Source organism: Sinocyclocheilus rhinocerous, unplaced genomic scaffold (assembly GCF_001515625.1).
Source record: "Sinocyclocheilus rhinocerous isolate Xijiao unplaced genomic scaffold, SAMN03320098_v1.1 scaffold568, whole genome shotgun sequence".
NCBI classification, from domain to species: domain Eukaryota; kingdom Metazoa; phylum Chordata; class Actinopteri; order Cypriniformes; family Cyprinidae; genus Sinocyclocheilus; species Sinocyclocheilus rhinocerous.
Window position 1 is genome coordinate 1,759,329 of NW_015652173.1, and position 6,445 is coordinate 1,765,773.

The window sequence follows — 6,445 nt, forward strand, 5'->3', positions numbered from 1 at the left end:
GTGTGTGTGTGTGTGTGTGTGTGTGTGTGCACCAGAGCGAGCGAGTGACACTGCACTGAGCACACTCAAGGGAGTTTGTTGCCATGGCGACACTGCACTCACTCATGAACAGTATTGCTGTTGTCTATCAGTCTGGTCAATGCCCCTTTAGTATGACACACACACACACACACACAAGATATTATTTAATCTGTACCTTAGTCATCTAAACATGCTAAAGGAAATAAATAAAAATTAAATATAAAATAAAATAAAATAAAATATTATGGTATTCATACAAACCAACTGCCATGTTACGAGTCAAAAAAAACCTGGTAGTATTGCCATGATACAGGCATGAAATAAAGTAAAATGAAACCAAATAAAATAAACAGTAGAACTTTACAAGCTGAAGTTACCACATCAAACTAATATTGTGCTGTAAAAATAAGCCTTGTTAATGATTGAATATTAAGCTGCCAAATGAAAGTTATTTACCCTTCCATCAAAAAGAGTTCTCCTATTTGCAAAGCAAATTAAACATTGATTTGTCTACAAATTGTCATTCCTCAAGTAGCTTTTTTAAATAATCTGAAAAGCATTTTAAATATGCTCTATTCGTTTTTAAATAAATTACTTTTTATGTTTATATTTTATATTTTAATTATACTTTATTAAGATTTCTGTGCAAATAATCACAGAATTTAGCACATAAAAAAACAGGCAATGGGATTTATATGTTTAGCAAGATTTTTCACCGTAAAAACACATACAGTGTATGAACGTCTTATAAGAAAGACATTAAGTTCGATTTTAATTGCCATATATTAACATAATAAAGATTTTTTAAAAAGGCAGGTTCATGTTCATTTGAGTAATATTTGGGCGACAACTATTGTAAAAACATCTGAATGTTTTGGCAATGCATGTGTACAATCGCAGATGCTAAACTGTAATCAACCAATAGTTTTCAAATGGTTTTCTGGCCTCAATACACTCTCAGAAAAAAAGAAAAGCTGTCACTGGGGCAGTACCTTTTCAAAAGGTACACTTTTGTACCTTTTAGGTACTAATATGTACCTTAAAGGCACCAATATGGACTGTTTAGGTACAAAGGTGTGTCTTTTGAAAAGGTACCGCCCCAGTGACAGCTTTCGTACCTTTTTTTCTGAGAGTGTATAATTGAAAAAATAGGACTGACAAGGGACAGCAATCACCAGGCAAGCGTCTTCAAATCCCATGATGCAAACACTTGCTGTATGCAAGGTGTTAATGAAACTGGGTACAGCTCTCGAGCACTCATTTAGCCGTAGACATTACATGATTTAAACGAGACGAGGAAATTCCAGCCGGAGCACTGCCTCTCTTGAGTATTCTCTGACTGCTATCAAATATAGGCTAATTGCAGTGGCAAAATGTTTGTGATATAATTTAATCCATCAACAGATCAAATGGCATTTCCTCTGCACGGTAGATAAAGCTCATTTAAGATGCTAATCAATGCGCCACCTTTGTGGAGGGATTATGACCGTCATATCCTCAATAATCCGCCATTAATCAATGCAGGTGTAATCCTTATCAATCTGGCAACCGTTAACTGTTTCAACAACAAACCTCCTACTGTTTTATGGTTTAATTGTATTAATACATTTAGACTATTAAAGAAAAAATCGAAGGGTGCTTGACTGTGCAAAAGTCTTTTGTAGAGGCAAGACTGGTTCTGCCCCTCTTTTGATGAGTTTTACACTAAACTAGCCCTGAGTTTAAAGCTCTTTAACGCAGGGAACTGGTTTTAATGAACTGAGTGACTTCCATTAGAGGAACAATCATCGCGATTATCTGTCTTACAAAGAGCAGCAGTAACTCAAGTCTGATTGTGCCACCACTTTCATTCAGCAGGGAGCAACCATTACTCCCCCAGACTCCCTGACACCTGGTTACACAAGGTGATGAGTGCTTTTACTGTGTGGGCATTTGTGAGATTGAGTGGCATCCAGGGGCAAGACAGACGGCGAGTGTTTGAGTGAAGAAGTGCGTGGGATGGCAGAGGAGAGGCAAGGTGCTATTAGATATGGCTGTGCTAGATTTTTATTTTTTTGTTCATTTCTTGTGATTTGGGTATGAACATACTGTACAGTGGGGGTCCAACACTTTGAGAGCACACTGAAAATTGATTTTTTTATTTCAAAATTCTGACAAACAGAGGGTTACACTTTATTTTAAGGTGTCCTTGTTACAGTGTAATTATACATTTAAGTATTGAGTAATATTAATTAACTACATGTACTTACTATATGGTTAGGGTTAGGGTTACAAGGTACATGTAACGTGTAACAAGGACACCCTAAAATGTTAACCAAACACCTAAAAAAAGTGTTACCAAAAAGAGTTTACAGTCTAAAATGAACAAGAAATATTTAAGACTATACACTATTTCTGGGTCACAAATCGAAATGTAAGCATATTTGTGACTTTGACTATGTTAAGTCCTTTGTACAAAAGGTCAGAACCACAGAGCAGATGCTCTTAAACATTTTTGAGTCATGCTGGATAACATGGACAATAAGGATTCAAAAAACTAATTAAAATTAATTAGCAAATTAACTCTTTCCCCGCCATTGACGAGTTATCTCGTCTTTTAGAAGAAAATGCTTCCCCGCCAAAGACGAGTTTTTACGGCTTTTCATGTTTTCACTGTTATACACTCAGGGGCGCTATTACACATCTTCTGAACGAGTACAAAACCTCCTGAACAAAAACACACGTGAACAGGACGGAGAAACTAGCGATCTCTTATGTAAACAGATGCACATGAAAAATAATGCGATCATCAGCAATAGACAGCATATAAATGAAAACTGCATAATGTTACGGAGTAAAATGTTGATCCAGGAAGTGGTATATGTCTGTGCAAGCTTTGGAGGTATTGATGGAAGCGATTTACTGGATTTATGCTTTGATAATCGTACTGAATATTATCCAGATGTAGTTTTTGCTCAAAATTATGCATTTTTTATGAAACCTACCTATATTCAAGTGTTGATAAAAAAAGAATGCTTTAAGCTAGAATAAAACAGATTTTTTGTTTAAAAGTAGAGGCTCTGATCTTTATTTTGGTGTATTGCATATTCAAATATTCATACAGCAAAATATACTGGAGGCCATCAAATTTTAGCGAAAATCATGAAAATCGCTGGCGGTGGCTGGCAACTTTTTTCAAAAATGCTGGCGGGGAAATAATTAAATTGATTAATTAAAATGACCAAATATTTTCTTTAAATATTTAATATAAATAATCTATATCTAAAATAATATTTTATCGATTCAAACTTCACTCAAATTGTTAATTAAAAAAATAATCTGATTATAAATAAACAAATATAACATTTATATTTGCAAAAAAATGCAACAGAAGTATTTTCTCATGCAGACCCCGTTGTACTTAGTTTGAACTGTGTTTGAATGAATAAAGCTGCTATGCACAGATCCTTCGGTTTGTGGAATGACGGCAGTGGATTATGATGATGATTCAGTATTACCCATCATGCTCTTGGGCAGTGGCCCATATGGGCCCCCCTTTGCTCTAAATATACACTCAAATCTAGATCATGCTGGATCAATACCCTGCTACACACACATTCCACTACTATACGTATCATACTGTGTCTACTAGAGGAATAATTCCTCCATGACATTTTCTCTGTGGTCATTTAGCCTGGTTCTCCTCCTCCCCCCGCTCACATCTCTCTCCGCCTTGCTCGCTTTTTCCATCTGCGTGACCCTAAGTGACCCAACACAAATACAAATTGCTTTCAGACTTCTGTGGCTGAACACCAAGCCAACTTGCAAATCAATAAACCCTGACCTGCCTTCGAAAGCACACATGTGAGCAAATGAAAATAAAACACATGTTTGCACACACACATAAATACAACAAAACACACATCACAAGTTTAAATCCATATTCTCTCGAGGAAAAAAATATAGATCTGTGATGTGGATTGATTTGCTCTATATTGCACAGGTTGACAACAATGATATTTTTCTATAGTTTTCCAGTAGATTTAATGTGGTCAAAGGTATTTTGAAGACAGATTGAATATAGTGTACAGTCAACACAGTATCATCCAAACATGAACAGGAAGGGAAAACAAGCCACAATCAAACATGTCATCCAAATGTTCCTCAGCTCTGATGCAAATGAGTCATTTGCTTAAATTATTCTTCCAATATTTTTTCCACAAATGCAGAGCACAGACATGGTAGTCTGACTGACACCAGTAGCCAATTATTTTTATGACTAATAACCAGTTTGATGACAAAATTATAAAACTGTATTGTTTGGTCTGTTAAAAACAGTTCAATCTCAAATCTATGCTTAAAGCAGCACTATGTAACTTTTTCTGTGTTCAAAATTTGCAAAATGTATATAATGAGCGAGTACATCATGAATTCATCTTCCAAACCGCGTTTTTGTCTTATTCCGAATCACTACGGTACACTTATAATAAGTAATTATATTTGGACTATTGTAGCCTGGTCAGGTCGTCACCGCTGCGGAGTAACACATACCTGCGTGAATCGCCATAGACATAAACTTAGAGAAGTAGATCCGGTTGGAATGTTCTTCCGCGGGATGTGTGCAGTTCTGTTTATTAACCGCTAGAGCGCCAAAAGTTACATAGTGCTGCTTTAAAGCAATACTTCAAAACAAAAGACAAAGACTGAAAAAGTACTTTCATAACCTGGCATAAAAATGGGACAAATATGCCATGATATTATCTGCTTCTGCAGCCAAATATCAGATCAATAATTAAAACTACAAAAAGAAAGAAAAAAATATATATAATATTTGTCGATACCATATGTCCATGGTACATAAAATAAAAAAAATCAACAAAGCAAAACAAAACAAAACAAAATAAATAAAACAAATAAAATGAAACAAAACAAAAAGAAATAAAAGAAAAGAAAAAGAAACAAATCAAATGAAAAGTGAAACAAAACAAAAAAATGAAAAAACAAAATAAAAAAATTTAACAGAACAAAATAAAACAAAAATTCAATTAAATTAAACAAAATAAAATGAAAAAACAAAACAAAACAAAAAATAAAATGAAATAAAACAAAACAAAATAAAATGAAATAAAATTAAACAAAACAAAACAAAACAGAGTAGAATAAAATAAAATAAAATACCAATGGAAATGATCACATCTAAAAAGTAGAAATAATTCCACTATATCTGTTTATAAACAGCCAATAAGGTGTACACAAAGTATTGGAATTCTGAATTGAAAATGTAACATTCTTTCTGAATAACTATCTATATTGACAAGGCTGTTGGTAAATTTTGGAACAGGCACCAGGCTGTTAATCGGCCAAGACAATCATCTCAAAATAGCCTGACTCTAATCTGCCTGGGTTGATATATTGGCCTATAACTACCTTGTGGTTCCTCAGTTTCTCAGTGTCCATCATGCGGTTTGAGACGGTCAGAGTTGATGTGTCTCGTTGAAAGCACCTGATCCTTCATGTCTTATTACATCACAGCTACAGCAGATGATCAGAATGAGACAAGCGCAGCCCAGAGCGCCAGCAGAGGACGGGAGGGGTGGAAAGGGGGCGGCACTGTCAGAGCGAACTCAAGCATACGAGATCAGAGTTGCCAGGGAAACCGCCCTAAAACCCAACCAGCAAAGGAACCAGAGGTGAGCGGTGGGTCATATGACCATGTGGCAGGAAAAGAGAGAGAGAGGCGGCCCAGCAGGACAGAGACGGTGCACATGTTCTTTTGCTTTTCCTGCTGATCATAAGTTCTGTGGCAGCATATCAGCACCTATGACACCCTCTCCTGCTGCCTGGCACCGCAGCAGCCCACATTAACATCCATATGTCTCTGATGTGTAGAGCCGCTACTGGTTTATGATAGCAGGAGACCATCAAGCTTAATTACACACAGACACACACGTTTGCTTTTGCCATACACACAGTGGCCTAAAAAGTATTTAGAAGCCACACAAAAATTACATTAGATTACAAAATGTCACAACAAATGGCAGCCCTTCTTATTAAAATCAATGTGAAGTTTCATTTGCTTCCCACTTTACTTACATAGTCTAATGTATTTAACAAACAAAGTTATTCAATGAGAAAATAGTAAGGGAATCTGGAATTTAATGAATTGTGAAGTGAAAATAGTGTTGTCATGGTACCAAAATTTCAGTATTCGGTACCAATACCAGTAAAAATCCATGGTTCTCTGTACCAATTTCGGTACCAAAGCAAAACACAAAAACATGCTAATTAAAAAATTTGACTATCTTTTGGAAAATATTTGTGGTGGTCAGTTTTGATATTGTGGCGGGCCACCACAAATAAATCAATGTATAGGAAACACTGATCTAAATATTAGAAATTAAAATGAAATTTACCTGCTTGAACTCTTTCATTTGATCCGGGTGTC

General features: G+C 35.6%; 1 long non-coding RNA gene across 1 annotated transcript in view; it reads right to left on the bottom strand.

Annotated features, from left to right (window-relative positions):
• The window catches only part of LOC107714065 (uncharacterized), a 10,345-nt gene extending 4,516 nt beyond the window's left edge, over positions 1-5,829 (bottom strand). Inside the window, exons 1-2 of the long non-coding RNA XR_001636956.1 lie at positions 5,819-5,829; positions 2,321-2,323 (exon numbers count right to left, since the gene is read on the bottom strand). This is a non-coding gene — a long non-coding RNA (uncharacterized LOC107714065). The remainder of the gene's footprint in view (positions 1-2,320; positions 2,324-5,818) is intronic.
• Positions 5,830-6,445: the final 616 nt, after the last annotated feature.